This window comes from Oxyura jamaicensis, chromosome 11, assembly GCF_011077185.1.
Source record: "Oxyura jamaicensis isolate SHBP4307 breed ruddy duck chromosome 11, BPBGC_Ojam_1.0, whole genome shotgun sequence".
NCBI lineage: Eukaryota > Metazoa > Chordata > Aves > Anseriformes > Anatidae > Oxyura > Oxyura jamaicensis.
The window spans coordinates 13,081,658-13,100,121 of record NC_048903.1 but is presented as its reverse complement, the minus strand read 5'-3'; positions in this window follow the sequence as shown (position 1 = coordinate 13,100,121).

The window sequence follows — 18,464 nt, the reverse complement described above, 5'->3', positions numbered from 1 at the left end:
TAAAAAGCTGTTTCTTAATATACTGATACCTCTTAAACTTTAACAATACAGACAGTATGTTGTTGGATTTTTATGTGACAGATATAGATGACAATGAAATTATTTTTATAATGAGGCATCCAGAAATACACAGAGCAGAGGGACAACAAATGTTGGTTTGAATTAATATTTAAATCTGATTGTTTGAAACAGTCCTTTTGAAAGAAAATCATGAGTGATTTTTAATAGCATGGAAACCCTTAGAGTCCTTTTGCTCTATCAGCTCTGTAGTGTCAGTCTCTTTTAATCAGTCCTTCTTTTATCACTAACCCCTAGATGACAGCCTGAAGTTTCACCCTGAGGTGTAAAGCATTGAAATATATATGTGACTTATCTGACTTCAACTTTAAAAGAACTGTATGGAAACAGAAGGACATATGCTGTCCTGATCACATTCAGCTTCCTGGATATCACTGAAAATAGCACTGGCAAAAATGGAGAGGTCTAAGAAGTAGGAAATAGCAATTTTCTAAATACCAATATTTTATTTTACATTACAATTGACAAAATCAGCAATCTCATAAGTCTCCAAATTGATTTATAAAGTCTTAATGCTGATAGGAAAAGCCTAATCCACCAAAAACCAAAGGTAGCATCCTCTGTTGATGTGAAGGGATCTTGTATTTTATCACTCATATCATGTTTTGACTCATGAAAATTGAACGTCTTGTGGCAAATACCCCAAAGCTGCATCTCAAACCAGATTTTACTTGTATTCTCTCTTGCATTGTGTGAACTATATTCAGGGAATCACAGACTGGTTGAGTTTGAAAGGGACCTCTGGAGGTCATTTTTCCAGCCTCCCTGCCAAGCAGGGTCACCTAGCGCACATTGCACAGGATCATATCCAGGCAGGTTTTTAATATCTCCAGATAATGAGACTCCAGAGCCTCTCTGGGCAACCTGTTCCAGTGTTTACCTTTCTTTATTCAGCTAAGTGTCTTTAAACAAGTATTTTTTTGATAATACTTCATAGAGATCATAGGGAATTTGAAAGCAGCTCCATATAAAGGTATTGCTACAAACACAAAAGAATGCGTAACAACCAATCTGATTTGTTAGTTGTTGAAATGCATTGGATATCTTGGGTGGATGTACCACCAGTAAGAATGGATCTAGTAACAAGATGAAAGGCTTTTGTCATGACTTTTTTGTCATAATGAGTGCCTGGCAGAGACGCTTGTGTCTCAAAAAGAGCTTACGCTATCCCAGGTCCTTCAGAAAGGGAAATGTTACAGCCTTCTCTCTCTGCTCCCAACCTCCCTCTTCTGCCTCCTTATCCTGCAGTTCTGTGCTTCCACTTCTTTTGTGATCACCCTATAAACCTAAATGGAAGAAGCATTGATTTTGTGCCTCTAAATTTAACTCAGTAATGAATTATTGTAAGAGGGATATATCTTTTGTATTATCAGAAAAAAGATTTCAACTATATTTTAGGTTTTTCCATATTCAACAGCTAAGACTATTGTTTGCAAAATTTATACAGTGGCTTAACTTTACTGTCCAAGAGTACTCATATGCTTGATTTGATCACAACCTTTTAAAGTTTATACCATAGCAAGAATATCAATATTTCCAGGTTAGCTTGGCTCATCCCCATAGAGATAATCCAGAGTCAGTAGTGGTAGTTTTCTGGCATGTGTTCTGGTAATCTTTGTATATATTTCTTTTTACAGAAGTCGCTCTTGATTAACACGGATGTATATAGTGATAATATAAGTATACTGTAATAATGTCATTTAGCTATTTTTTAAAAAAGAGAATATTCTAAAAGGATGTAATAATGACTGAATTTGTCATGTGATGTTGAATTTGGTGAAATAAGTGAAAAAAATAAAAAAAAATCCTTCTTTGAGTGGATGGAAAAGCATTAGCAAACAGCTGCTGTAACCAGTACTAGTATGAAATTAAAGTGTCTTTCACAACCCTATTATATCAGACTTAATGTTTATACCTAGAAGCCTGGCTGAATAAAGATGGTTAATACTATTAAGTTCTTTGGCTTTTTATATGTTGTTTGCAATTTGAAGTGTTTACAGCCATGATAACAACTTTATGTTCCTTTCAGTACGTATACAGAGAATGATGATATTTTTACCTTAGTGAGGTCTTTTAGTAACATCCTATCACAACTCATACATTATATTTCTCATTTCATTTTTAGTTAGTTTTGATATCTTAAGACAATTGTGTTAATATAGTCCTGGGATAACTAACTTCTGGTCCTGAATACCAAAATTTAATCCAACATATCTGGCATGATATCTGAATATATATATATCTGATATATATTTGAATTCAATGTCCTCTTCATGTTTACCATTTGGGGGTTTCAATTTCTTTGTGTGTGTGTTTTCAAAGATGCTTTCCAGAGTATGCAAAACCCACAAAAGTCTGTCACTTTTGCACTTACTGACTTCTTCTTTAAAAAAGCAATAATTTATAATGGATAAATCAGGCACCTGTGTGTTTCCCGAAAAACTTTCAGGAATGTAACTGACTCCATAGGAAAGCTGTATGGGCATTTTGATTTGAATCACCTTATTCCTCTAGGGGGAGACACTACTTCATTACTATTCATAGTGTAATCTTATCTTAAACTTCTAATGAAGAATGAAACCAAAAATAAATCTGGAGGTATGTCACCTCCAACAGACCAAATTACCAGATCCCTCAGGGTGAATAAACCTAATGTATTCTGTAGGAAACTGAACTAACAAAGATTGGATGCATCACCCAGTTGAATCACGGTGAACAAATTTGCTCTGTTCCTCCTTAATAAAATATGTTTTCCAAAACTGTCTTAAAAACACCATAACCTACTAAAGTAGGCCTCCAATAAATGTTCTTTTTAAGATGTAGTGAGTAAAACTGGGCATATTCTTTTTAGAAGATGCACAGATGTTAATAAACTGAAGATCTCCTGACAAAGCTTCTTAGGAATTGTAACTTTTTACAAAGAGGCCAAATTCAGCTTAGCACAGCTACACAGCTGCTATTTCTCAGAATATGAGAAACCTCTAAAACTGCTCTTTTAAAGCAGAGACTTTTTTATTTAATTAAGGAATTCTGATGGTGGATCAAAATTATGTAGTATGAATGCAATAATATAGCTATGAAATCAATAATTCATCTATTAGACATGTTTAACACTAAATGGTGAGTTCTGTTCTTTTATTTAACAAAGAAAATGAAATCACTCGATGTGTATGTAATCCAAATGTATTTGGGTGTATTACACTTGCCAAAGCCAGAAAGATTGGAAAGCTGAAAAAAATCAGTAGAGGGAGCTCCTACCGCATTTATTGGAAAAGAAAATTATTTATTTATTTATTTATTTTCCTTGGGTGGACATGCCATGTTGCAGTTGTTATGGAGAAGCTGCCCCTTGTGATATGCTCCCTGACTGCTTAGCAGCATCTTTGGGGCAAACTACATAATAACACAAAAGGAAAATGGCTTAATATCCATCTGGCTTGTCATCTTTTATATATTATGGATGTATTGCAGGTTGCAGACCACATATTGCTCTAGTTCCCTTTTTCTTCTGGATCTCACACTGAACCTTTTCAGTCACCTCAAATGTCAAGCAAAGATTGAAAAAATCAATGCTCAAAAAAAAAAAAAATATTGGTGTGGCATGGTAGAATTTAATTTGTTTAAGTGAAGGGGAAAGAGAACAAAACAACATTTTTTTCCTCAATATCAAGAAGACAAGTCTTCTTGATCAATAGGATATACGACTTGCTGGTCTGAAACTCCAATAATGACTTTCCAATGATCTTAAAAATCTTAAGGGTGTCATTTACTCATTTTCTCACCTGACTTTTCAAATAAGAAAGAAAGCGGCTTGATGAGATCAAGCGCCTGTGACCTTCTCTGTACAGAGTCCCTCAGAAACTTGTCTCCTATGGTTTGATTACTTTGACAGAAAGAAATTCATGGTCACTGTTAATAATGACAACTAGCAATACCATATGAAAAAAGCCTCTGGCATTGCTGACAAAGGTCAGATAGCAGCACACGTTGCATTTCTGCTGCTATGTTTAGTCATTTTCCAACACAAACTCAATTACGTCTTGCATGTCTGAGCAGGCTATATAACTCAACACAATGAACTGTTACTAAAACAAAGTATACTGAGGTTGTAGTTACAACTGAGGAGTCACATTTAATATACTGCTAAATTCACCTGTGTGATTTGCTCAAAAATTTGCCCAATATTTTCAAACTGCAGGAGATGCCCAAAATGTCATTTCTTAGCCTTCTTTCTGTTTAATTATCAATTAAAAAGATTGCACGGTTTGAATAGCTGTGCAAATGTCCACTTTTGTGTCTGGGGAAGGAAAAACAAACAAACAAACAAAAAAGATTTGTGTTTTATAAACAAAAAAGGTGCTAAAAGAATCTCCAGGCTTTAAGGTATCTTGGCATATTTATGGTTATGCTTCCTTAATAATAATAATAATAATAATAAAGTAGGTACTCTTGGTCAGGTTTTCAAGACATTTAGGTATCTGGATGCACACATAGGTATTTGGAAAGATTTCTAGAATCATTTAAATTCTTCTCAGGTTTTAAAGCTTGCCTTTCTTGATACATAATGCTTTAGAAATCCTCTGCTTAAGTGACTAATTCTTAAAGAATTAGTCATTCTTAAAGAATTAAAAATTAAAAATTAATCATTCTTAAAGAATTAAAAAGCATATTTAGTTCACTGGTTGATTCAAATTCAGGTTGCCTTCATAACTGGGTTTATTGAGTATCTCATTTTTCTTATACAACTTTTCAGGAAATAATACATTGCACTACTTTCTTGCCTAAGTTTGTTTTTTTTTTTTTTTTTTTTTTTTTTTTTTTCCTCATTTTAAACTTTTATTTTCCATAAATGTGTTCCAGATACTGATCAGATCAAGTAAATCTTTGGTGCAGGTTCAGTTAGAAGTGTATTTAATGTATTCAGGTCTTCTGAGTATAGTCCAGTTGAGAAAAAGTTTAGTGATGCTAATGGAAGAAATGTCACCTTATGGATTGATGCTATAGTTTGAAAACATATGATAATTATCATGCACTGTTCCAAATATTAGCCTCTTTATGATGCTAATTATAACAATTTTGAAGAACTGATACATAACGCATTTAAAAATGACACTTTGAACTGGTGAATGACTAACCTATCTGCATGAACAAACATATAGTATACTAGCTGGCAGCTTTGCAGATAGCACAGAAGTACTGCTGTCCATGTCTCTAAAAAGCTTGAGAAGCCTGACTGTTAATGGCTGACTGCAGCGTGTTACATTGGAGCCAGTGCATTATGTTCTAGGCCAGCAGTGTTAGAAATGTATCACTTCAGATGTGCAATTTTGTTTTTAGAGAGAAAAGGAGATGGATAATTATGCTTAGATTATGGGTATTTTTATGCTCCCTGTAGATATATTGATGATAATCCCCTGGCCTGAGACATTTTATTCCATTCTTGAGAAAAGGCTTTCATATTTTATCAAGGCTTTTCCTGGAGCCAGCCCTGAGCACTAACAAGGAAAAATGACTGCTTGAAGCTCTGATTTAGCCTCAGCAACTTAGCCCAGAGACTCAAAGGCACTAGGTGTCATGACACAGATCTTTGCAACACCTAACTTTAGGCATATGACCACCATAGCAAAATCCTTTTCACTGAATACTGAGCTGAGACCACTTATATTATCCGCAGGCAGAATCTTGTACTTCAGGATGAAATAAATGCAGATCAGCATGAAGAACAAAGAGACGGGCAAAATGGTAAGAAGTTTCGAAAGGAGAGGGATGTTCTCTTTCTTCTACCTTCTTTGGCTTTTTACATAACTGAAATACCAAAGTTCACCTATAGACACAGCTTTTTTCATCTCCCCTGTACCAATCATGCAGAAAGATAGATATATTGAGAAGGCAAATAGACCTCAAATGGAAAGGATCCTTCATTGCTGGCAGTGCAGGGAGTTCATATCAACCACCCTGTTGTCTCAGGAGCCTTGGATGGGTACATAAGGTTCATTAAGATGGATCTGGCCTTTGTATACAGTAGACACAAGTAGGTATCTTTCTTCAGTTGTACTTGACAACTTGCAGTCTCTTATGAAGGTAGACTTATAATTCTCTTTTTAAAAATTTAAAGAGAATTAACTACTTTAGGAGTACTACTTTCAGGTGAGAGACAATTCCTGTCTTCTTGTACCTCCCTCACCCATCTCAGTATTATTCAATCTTTTGTAAAGTAGAGCACTCAGCTAGGAATAGGGATTCAAAGGTTTGTTTTTGCACCTGTGAATGCAGTCCCCTTTACTTGCTTCTTGGAAGAATTCAGAAATCCCAGGTTATACAGCTTTGCTCACTCCATTTTTCCACTGTTCATATCAGCCTCTTTCATTCTGTTATGCAATGCAGAACAGCTCATAAAACAGGAAGGAAAGAGAGCAGCCCTTTCTCCTGGCTTATAACAGAATGGCTTATAACTGTAAAAACTGACCATTTCAGCTTTCAGGGATCCTAGGCATTTCCAATATTACTTTGAATTTAGGTTTCAGTAAAAGTCAAACTTGCAAACCATATTTCTCATGACTTCAATGAATCATCATGCATAACAGCCTCCTTTGAAGTTAATTGAAGAGGCTTGGCCTCCATTGACTCTGGTTTAACTTCTGGTTTGGCAATAAAACTTCAAACTAAATAAGTTATGTCTGCTGAAGTTCTTATTTCATTTCTATGGAAAGTTCTTATTGTACCCACAAGCATATAATAAGCTCTAAAAAAATGAGTCATTCCTAGCTCATATTTTGCTGACAGAGAAGACAATTTGAACGTGTAACAGTGCTTTCCATTGGTGCAGTTAGAATTCCTCAGCTTTGGCTTTTTTCCCCGTTGATGTCATGATATGGTCTGTAAAAACAGGCGACAAACTTAAAACCAGGACATATCTGCTGACAGTTTTAAGACATCTAATTAAGGACAAGAAGGTAATTGGGAGATTTTTGAATAAGAAGTTATATTTGACCAATGTGATAACCTTTGAAGATGAAATGACTGGCTCAGTGGATGAGGGAGAATGGTGGAATTGCTTTTCTTGGCTTTAGCAAGGCCTTTGTCAATGTCTGCCATAACATCCTTGTAGATAAACTGTTGAAATAGCAGTAAAGGAAAATTCCACTGTATTATGAAAATAAAACTGGAACCAGGTCTCTGAAACTGTATTAGTGCATCCTTGTAGAAGCATGGTGAAGCTAATTCAAGTCTTTTTTATTTTAATAGGACCTGGTGTTCTGAACAGCATGAAAAATTTAATGTGATGAATTCTGATTGGTAATCAATGGATGCTCTAGTGAACTTATTACATGAAATCACAACAGATGACCTGACATTTCAATGCATATCCTTCCTTTTTGAAGTATACTGCCTTATGGGCTAGCATTCTCCCTGTCTGTGCTTCATCCCCCAGGGGACTGGGATATTGAATTTAATGGTTAGCTAAGCAAGGATGAGCTTAACACTGCTCATGTTAAGTTAATCATTGTTCTCAATGTGAAAACTTGTTATAGAAATGTTTATGCATGTTCTTTAGTTCAGTAACTACAAATATAATATGCAGGAAAAAATATATATTTATCACTGAGACCCTTTACTGACCACATATTATATAAGTTTCATTAAATGTGGAAATCACTGATTAAGGATTTGAACAGTCTTGATGAGTTGACTTGAGACTCAACTGAAGTCATATGAGAAAATTTAAGATTTTTTATGTGATAGATATGTCTGCTATTTAATTGGCATGATTTTAAGTGTCACAATTGTTTGTACGCTAAATACTTGATAGTTAACTGTATTTAACTATAGTTAAGCATAGGGTTTTTATTAATTCTTCCTATTCATTCTTTTGTACCAGACAGTGATATCATTACCAAGAATGTGCTAGAACATATAACAAGTAATTGTCATTCTGTAGTAAAACCCAAACTTTGGTGATTAAGTTCAAACAAAGCTAACAAGAATACTAATATTAATGAGTGCTAGGGAACCCTTTATATTGGTGGGCTGGTCACTGGCTCCTGAAAGACTATTGCCTATTTTAATGTCCTTTCTTGAAGCCTCAATTGACTCGTGAAACACCATTTCCTCACAGTGTTTTCTCCTAATTACAGTAAAATTCCCCAGCCTATGCTCTCACAGCTAATTCCAATCTAGCACATTGCCCAGTCATGCATGTCCTGATTTCTTATCATAATCACTTGAACCTTTTATAGTTCAATCCAATAATAATCAAAGAAGGCTAGAGATGAAGGAACATAATAGATGAATGCAGCTCACCTCTTTTTTAACCCAGAGAAAAATTTGGGAGCAATCACAGAAGTTGGCATTATGCTTTTGTAGAAATTACCCTAGGACGTAACAGACTTCTGCTCATCAGTCTAGGCCCCTCTATTGGAAATGAAAGACTTTAGATACCCCTTTGCATAGGTTTGTCTTTCCAAGCAATAAAATCTATATGTATAACATAAAAAGCTGACCACATCTGTCTGGAATGAGAGTTTGTAAAGGCTTTCTTTGAAACTATATAACGGAGCAGGCAGTCCAGCAGTCACCACAGATTTCTCAGGAACTTAGAGCCTGTATTTCCAGTTGCATTCAATGGCAATCTTTAGATTCCTTTTGTTACTGTTGTAGGGATGAAGGCACTTCTGTGACACTTACCTAGTAAAAAGTAGAAGCAGTACATTAGAATTCATAGAATGGCTTATGTTGGAAGAAACTTTAAAGACCACCTAATTCCAACCCACCTGACATGGGCAGGGACACCTCCCACCAGACCAGGTTGCCCAAAGCCCCATCCATCCTGGCCTTGAACACTTCCAGGGATGGGGCATCCACAGCTTCTCTGGGCAACATGATCCAGTGCCTCACCACCTTCTGAGTAAAGAATTTCTTCCTGATGCCCAATCTAAGTCTTCCCTCTTTTAGTTTAAAGCCATTATCCCTTGTCCTATTGCTCCTATCCCTGACAAAGAGTCCCTCCTCAGCTTTCTTGGAGGCCTCTGTTAGGTACTGGAAGGCTGCTAAAAGGTTTCCTCAGAGCCTTCTCTTCTCCAGTCTGAACAACCTCAACTTTACCAGCCTGTCTTTGCAGAGTAGGTTCTCCAGCCCTCTGATCATCCTCATGGCCTTCTTCTGGACTTGCTCCAACAGGTCCATGTCCTTATGATGGGGGCCAAAGAGCTGAACAGCAGTGTTCTAAGTGGGGACTCGCAAGAGAGGAGTAGAGGGGGAGAATCACATCCCTTGACCTGCTAGTTACCTCTTTACTTCCTCTACTAGTTCAGTAAATATATATAGCTCCACCACTATCCAAAAGTTCTATCACTGGCTTAGTTCACAGGTAATCCTGAAGAAGGAAATAATTTTTAGATTATTATATCTGAAGATACATATAGTTCTTCCCAGGCATGAAATCTAAAACAATTTGTATAAATTAGAAACAGGAATGAAATAGAATAAAGTTTACTTTCCTACGGGCTTTAAATGAATCCAAGTTATTTTCTGAGTCAAGCTGTATCAGTAACTGACACTTCCCGAAATGTAATGTTAGCAGGCTCTGATAACGCATGGTTAAACCAGCACTTGCCCATTTAGTGTAACCTTTGCTTCTGGTAATTGAGAGTATGTATTGCTTAGACAGCTTTGAATTAGAATTAGTCATGGGGACCTTTCAAGGAAAATATGTAAAAAGCTGCATTCTGAGTCCAATTAGATCTAAGGTCAGTCTTCTTTAGCCCATCTCATTAGTGCACTCTGGCAGCAAAAGTTACTTCAAGTCTCCAAATATTTGATTCCTGGATATTTGTTTTGAATTGATAACAGCTAATAGGGAAGGTGTAGTCAAAATATAAGAAGTTACTAAACTAATTATTGTCCAAATAAAATGTGTATTTATATATCATTTTTCCCCTCGTATAATGGTTCTACTCTTTTATGAAGGCAGTCATGTTTCGTGAAGAGCAAGTAGTCTCAGCACCCTTCGCTCTAATATCGAAGCTGATGCCTTAGAGTCAGGCTTCATGACTATCCCATTTCCAAAGGCAGAATATCTGAAATTAACTGGAAAAAAATAATGGGGAAACAAACAAACAAAGAACAGATAAACATGAATAGTTTGATAAGAGATTATAGCATCTTGTATTTGGTAATACAACACATATACAACCATATGTTTGACTGAAATCTCGTAAAGTCTATGCGTGAGGCTGTGTTATTGTAGCCACAAAAATGAAATAATTGCAATTCTCATGCCATAAGGGCACAGGGAGATAAAGTGTATTTCCCTTCCAAGGTATATCTAGAATATATAATAGGATATATGTCTGAGTATTCATTTATTTCCCTTATATATGCCTTTATATGTTTCCAGATGTTAAACTCTTCAAGCACTTTGGATTCCAGAGAAGAATCTGCACTAGAGTGCAATTTTATGCCTTGGAATGAATTCCCAACCTGTCCTGCTTCATGCTCAGAGTGTAGCCTGGAACTCTTGGTAAACCCAAGTTATTTAAAAAGCAAATCAATTTCAGGTCCTCAGTCCCCATCCACAGCCCAGACATTGTTACAAAAACGTATGTTCTTCCACAGATATCTACAGTCTTGGATACTTCCTAGATCAGATGTCAAGGTTCTTTCTTTAGAAGTTATAACAAAAATGAGCTGATTGGAATAACCCTCACTCTAAAGTCACTTGACAGTTTCCAGTCATCACAAGGCTTTAAGATTAAGACATTTTTCACTATGTTAATTAAAAGATTTCACGTCCATTTCACGATTTATTTTTTTTCTCTATTTGTATTTTGAAAAGGCATAATTAGAGCAATTAGAGGAAAACACTTTGTAAGTGGTTTGTAATGAAAACTCTGAGGTAAAGCTTATGAGTCTTTTAAACTGGTAGTTTGATAAGCATTAGAGGGAAAGGCTTCTAAGGAAGTGACAAGTAGATCCAATCTGGCTGCTAATGCACTGTAAGAACAGTCAACCAGATTGTTCTAGGCACAAACTTGTCCTTACAAAGAGGGCAGTATTGGAAGGAGTTACTGTTGGGAGGTAGAACAGATTTATCTGAGGACTAGACAGAGAAGATGTAGCAGAACATGGTTCAGCTCTTTTAGTAAACATGTTTTTGCATTAAAGTTACAAGGTTTCCAAATCTGGTCTTCTATCCTTCCTTACATCTCATTTCATTATTGGGCCTGCACTTCTTGTCCCTAGGCAAACCAAATTACTTTTTCTATGATGCAGGTATGTTACAATTATTTCCAAGTTAAATTAAGTTTCTCAAGCAGTCCTTTATTTGACTTTCTTATCTGTATCTTATTTCCTTTCTCACTCGTTCCACATATTAAAATGACATGTTGTAAATTTTGATGGAGGAAGCCACCAAAAATTTCTAGCTAAGGGTCACAGCTGAGGATATTTTTATATGTATTTAGAATTTTATTAGTAATTCTAACTCATTTCCTTTGTTTCTGTATAAGGAAAATTCAAGAGAATATGTTAGTGAATATTAAAAAGTGAAGTACAATGAATGTCATATATCCAATTTAAGTGTTCCAGATATGAAAACTAGATATATATGAAAAGTAGAAAGTGCTTTTCATGAACGTTTCACAATTCACATGTTTTATTTCAGTGGTTCAGGATGCAGAGAAACTGAGGTATGGCTTCCAAATAGTATTACTATACTGGTAAAATAGGTCATTTCCTATGGATCATACGATTAACTGCAGTAAACTAGCCTGACATGTAATAATTCTTAAATGCAAAACTATACTTAATGCATAGGTAAATCAGGTTGACATGCTGACATTTCTAAGCAATTGCAGTTAAAAGGAAATGAAATCTTAAATATCTAAGTGAAATAAGGTCCAAATGAGATAAAGGCAGCTTATAGAAGGAAAGCATAGTTATAAAATGGGTGCTGATTAAGTGTTAAATAGAAATAAATGTTTATAAATGTCTTTTAGAATATTTTCTAATAATTCTAAAGAAAAGAAAGTGATGGTGAAATAAATTAATGAATTTGGGTAAAAAAAATAGGTTAGAAATTGTGTATTTCACTAAAGGAGGAAGTGACTATTATGATTAATGACAAGCAGAAATTATAACTGTCAGTAGTAATGTTCAGAGACTTCAAGTGCAGAAAAAAAGGCAAAAAGTTTTTACATAGGCTTGTAGATAAAGCTAATTTGTGAGCGAAAGTGTGTATATGGAAGACACTAGAAAATGTCAGGAGTTGCACTCATTGATCAGGATTATTGTCTGCACTGGAGTCAGAAGGGAGTAGGGGAGGAATTTTGTCTCAAAGAGGTTACTTAGAGGTTGCTTTTCATTCATTCTGCAAGTGAGGCTTACAGTGCTTTTGCTATTTTTTTTTTTCTCATTGTAAAAGGTAACAAAAAAAAACATATACCTTGTGTTGGATTTTCCACAAAATCCTAGTGTCTGATGGGTGAAAATAGTATTTTATTGAAAAGACAAGGCTACGTTTCTAGACTCAGTTATAGTTGCAAATGAACTAGTGGAACAAATACTCATTCTTAAGATGTTTAAAATAGTAAGCAAGTTACTGTTTTGCCCTTTGAAAGGGGTTAAACCAACCTTTAATTCCATTTGTCCAGGAACAGAAAGCATTGTGAAATTTTGTATTATTCTTAAGTTTGAATTCTATGTGGTATATGCAAAACTTTTTCATTTAAGAGAAGTAAAACTTGCATGTCAGGTGGGCCGTCCAACATTTGTTAATAGAAGTAAGAGTGTATTAAGTTATTGATAGTATATGAGTATTGATAGTATATGAGTATTAGTTTCGTGCTTATAAAGATATTCATGAGCTCTTAAAAATCTTAAACAGTCTTTCTGTAGAGGTGGTCATGTGTTTGCCAATTTTACAATGGCCAAAATGTCCCATTTTCCAAGTCTGGTATAAATCATGAATATAGATCATTCTCGCAAGTATTTTGAACATATAGATCTAATAAATGTTGAATTCTGTCAGGTGCTGCCTTTGTGGATTTTTGTTTTTTGTTTGTTCTGTTTGTTTGCATTTAACAAAGATACTGGACTCTGAATACTGAACTGTATGATTGCATGAGAAAGAAGGATATACATAAGAATAATCTGTGATATTTTCATTTCTGGTAGGATCTTTGTGAATGAAAATAGAAAGAATAAGCTAATGGATATCACAGAGGCATGAAATAAGGATTCTTTAATTGCATTCTCAGCTTGTGTTTTTGATATATTTAGGTAAAGCAAATTGCTTTCCCTGTCTGTGTGCCAGTTATCCTAACTATACAATGAAAATATTAGTCACTGAGTTTTTGAAGTATTTCTTCAATCATTAGCTAAAGCACACTGGAACAGTACAAGCTGAATCAGTACAAACTTTTAAAGTGAGAACGATACAACAACAACAAAAGGTTCCTTGAATGATTTTAAGATTAAAAGTAGGATTGGAAATGCCAAAAAGTTGCCTCTTAAGTAAAAATGCCAAATGTATATATATATATATACATATATATATGTAAATTTAGCATAACCACCTTCTGACTCCAGCGGTCAAGGACATAAGAAATGCCTCACAGAAAAAGTTCTTTCAAGGGACTCTTGCTCTATTCTGTGCTATGTCAAGATTAATTATGTTGACTGTACGTGTAAAACACAGCCTCCCCTATTCTTTGACTAACCTCTCCCAGCATGCCTCAGCCAAGTCATCACTATGGCAACTAATCATTCCCAAATCCATCAGAACTACAGTGACATGCATGATCCATCTTATGTTATTATTTATAATTGATCCCCATGGAAACATTGTTTATATGCATGTTACACAGGAGTTTGAAAATACATAAAACTGTCATAAGAGATTCAGGATGCCCATAATGTTTCCATGACACAGCACCATTTGCTATTTCAACAGCTCGTCTACCTGTATAAAGCAATAGTAAATATTGGAAGGTTACTATTGGAAGACTCTCTGAACAAAATACAAACAAAGACAAAGCATGAATTACGGGAACATAGGTTTAATATGGTTCCTATAGAAAAACATCCCTGGCAACCACATAGCTACTTTCTAGGCTGAAATTTGCTAAGTGGTCTTTCTATGTTTCTTATCACCCAAAAATTATGAAGTGCCATAATTTATAAATGTATATAGCCCCTACTAGGTTGTTCTCCAAATATAGTATTTAGAAGCAGCAAAAGCAGAAATGGCTAGAATGAGTTTCACATCACATTCTGCCTTAATCCTCCTGGGAAAATAAACAAACAAACAAACAAACAAATAATAATAATAATAAATGTTTACTGAAAACAGCTGAGGACTTCTCAGTTATGCTCTTTATTACTGAAAATGTAATAAATCCCTTCTGTTGAAGGGATTAGTAATTACTGCACTATATTTGAGTATTTTCTATATAATCAGCTGGGAGCAATCTGTTTTTCTGCCTTGTAGAGACCAATCTTGAGTTTGTTATTATTCTGGACTGCTGTTTAGTGTTATCTCATGAGTCTTAAAAAGCTACTATGAAGCTTCAACTGTCATAGAAGGTGATAATCTGTCTGCTCAGAGGTGCCTGAATATGGTTTGTACATCAGGTACCTTGTGGACTGCAAGGTACTTTAGGAATTGCAAAACCTTTTCTGGAATAAATATTCTGGAAATGGTGGTCAGGGGAGGGATGTCCATTTAGTAGAACTCTGTTTAGGTATCTTTTATGGCCTTCCTCTGTGAATTGCTTCATTTCAGTGTCTTTCCTGGGAATTTGCCACAACCTAAGATTTGGTTTTGCTTAGCTTGCCTTTTACCTTCAGGGTTTTTGCATGAGTGTGTACTATTTCTGGGTAGCTGTAGTGGTTAATCAGAATGTCAGAGAAGTAGGAGGTGATCATATCTGGTGCTTATGCCTTCCTGTTATAAGCATCTTAAACTAATAGGTCATTATATGCAGTTTATGCAGTCAGCCTACATGCTACAAAAGCAACAGTACAAAAAATAGAAGACAAGCAAAAATTAGTGATCCTGCTGCACCAATGGCAGCTATTGTTTAAGGTAAAACATATGTTGAATATTCAGTAACACAAGTGAGAGAATTATATAAATATACTGTCATCAAGAGAAACCAGAGCAGCATTTTTAAAGTCCAACTGACAGCCCTTATGAAAGTGAAAGGAGAAAAAAATGCATAAAACTGATTTTTATCTTACAGACAGATAATCTAATCTTCTAGATAAAGAGAATGTGAGAGTTGAAAGCTTTTGATGATTTCTGTGAACATCATCAATACTATAGATTAAGCAATGTATTGTAAAAGTGAATTCTGTACTCAACAACTTATTTCAGCCAGTACAGAAATGGTATGTCCTTTTTGTCATCTGTAAGAAAGAAGGAGTTAGATGTGCTCTTTTGCATGAGAGAGAGTTTTATTAATGTGAAGATTAGACATGTTGGGGACAGCATAATGTGCTTCATTTTCAAAGAATGCTACTCAAGGCCATGTAAATGGAGAACAAATTTGTAGTGCTAACAATGCATTTTAAGATTTAAACCAGGTACATTTTGCACTCAGACAACAATAAATTGTGCCTATACAATCTTACAGTTTATCATTTGTAAATAGCAAGCTATACATTAGGTCATCTTTAAAGAACAATTTGGACAATTGATTTTGCTGCTGTCATTTCTCTTTATAAGACATTACATGAACCTCAAATTGTCTAAACTATGTTAATCTGACAGGTCTCAATGAGTTTGGCCAGTGACTGGTTTTTCCTCTGGGACACTGTGACAGTGGCTTGAAGACTGATAAATAATTGTGTTTGTCATGATAAATAGATAAATAAATAAAATAAACACCACTGCCACCAAAACAACAACAACAACAACATCAACAACAAAAAAAAAAAAAACAAAAACAACATCAACAAAAAAAACTATTTACCGTACACACAGAAATACTTAGGGCAAGATAAAGGGCTGTAATGAAAAATTTAATACACATATTTCTTAAGATGCTTGCTTGCTAAAGGTAATATACATACCTTTTACCAAAAGTGGGCAAACTGTTTACTGAAGTGTCTTGTGTGCTTTTAGTATTTTGTTTCTATTGGCATCCTCACTCTGAGGTGCTTCTGAGAAGCCATTCAACTTGCCATCTTCCCTATACTACCCCCTTTGAATCTTCATGTTCCCTTTTATTCTGGTCTCATACAGAAGGGAGAATAAATCCAATTGTAGGTTGTGTATTTGACAGCATGTATGCTTTGAGAGCTCTTTGGGTTCCTCAGTCCGTTTTACTGCTGCTGATCTCTTTTAATTTAACTCCTTACCATAAAGTGAAACAGTATCAAATAAGTGAACTGGTGTGCATATGAAATTCATGAAGAAAATATACGCAGTTCCCTTTTTCCCTTACAAGATAAACTAGAGGGGACAATCTAATAATTTACCAGAATGTAATTAAGTGGCAAGGTATTTACTGCTATGAGAGCTTCCCCTAAGGAGCTGAGATAACATGCATGTTAGAATTGCTTGAAAGGTGATGAATTTGAATGAACAAGAAAAAGCAGTAATAAAGAGCTAGAGAGAAGAGTACTTATATAGTGCTTCTAAGGGTCAAATGCATTGAAGTCAGTTGCAGCTGGAGAAAATCTTATATAGACATTGTTTCATCAATAAATAAATCATTAATACATGGACAAATGTTTAATTACTGTACAGAATGAAAAGGGCATTTTTTTTTAATAAAGATCAGGAATTCTTATAACAATGAAGAAAGAAGAAGTAGTAGGAGACAGTTAAAAACTTCTATAGTAAGACTTAGTAACTGCGTTGATGTATAATGAGGAAAAAATATAAATTCAATACATAGGTCGCTGAGGCAGAAATGGTGTTGGTATTACCACACGTAAAAACAGCTGTTTTCTGACCAGGATATGGGAACAGCCTTATCTTATAGTCTAGTAGAGCTGATCAAAAATATTTTTTAAATTATCATACAAACATATATAATAATAATAAGAAAAATCAACTATTTCAGACTTTTGTGTATTCTTCTGTTAAATCCTTTTGTGTGCACAGAACTTGACTCATGAAATCATTAGGTCACCATTTCTAGACCTAACCCTCTCTGATATTTTTTAGACTGGAAACTTACAAAATTATTTGAATATTTTCACTCAGACTTCCAATTTTCCTTTTTGTTTGCTACTTAGCCCTTATTCCTTTTAGATATTATCTTTTCCTTCAGATCTTCAGTTTATAATTTACCTTTGTCTGATGGATGATTACTTGGGGGCTCAGTGAGTCCTGTCACAACAGTTTCTTTGGGTGCTCATTTTAACTTTTTTTTACTTGAAGCTATGCATCTAAGAGACCATTTCAAATCCAGTATATTTGGGTTTCAGCGAGTATCTCATCTGAAATAAATTTCATACACATAAATTACAAGAACATATAGCTTGAGCACATTCTGTGAGCATCTGTCCAGTTCAGTCATTGGTATGTTCAGATGATGGGGATGCTATTTAATTACTTCCTTGAGGTTTCCCAAGTTCCTTCCATCCCATCCTGCTGTCTCTTCTAATAAATAAAGGCATTACTGGGTAATTAACTGATTAGATTAATGGTGACAGAGGGTGTTTTTCAAACACTTGATGAAAAATCAGATAGTTTTAGATTCTTAATTGGAATGTGTTATAAGTTTAAATGTTCTTTAAAACCATTTAATGTTTTCTTCATTATATTAAGTTTTTACATCAATTTCCTTCCTTAGTATTTTGAGTTTTTGTATTGGGAGTGAGTCTCATTCGCTCTCATGAAAACCAATAGTAATTTTGTTTAAATTTAGATAGCCCAATGCTTTTTTTGAAATAAAGTAATCAATTTTAAATTAATAGAGTAACTAATATTTCTATCTTATACAACTAACTGTTGCATTTGATCTGTGTTGGTGCATATTCTGAGCTTCGAGGAATTTGGGCATCTGCCACAGAACACTCCTGCTCAGGCCATAGATCATGTAACAACAGCGTATCTTGGAGAATTAGAAAAAAAAAAAAAAAAAAAAAAAAAAAAAGGAAAAGGAGTGTCTAAAGTTTAGTTAGATTAAATCAATATTTTCCATTGTGTTAATTCCATATGTATTAATACATTTTTTGTATCATTTTGTCTAGAAAATATGAGTAGAAATGTTTACTTTTCTTATTGACTTGCCTGATATCAAGTTTGCAGAATACGCTAAAGTGGGGGAAACAGTCCCCCAGGAGACTACAGGAGAGAACTACTCTTCACAGTGTCTTTGACTTTAGGAATGGTTGATCAGAAACATTATAAAATTTGAGAACAAAAAATG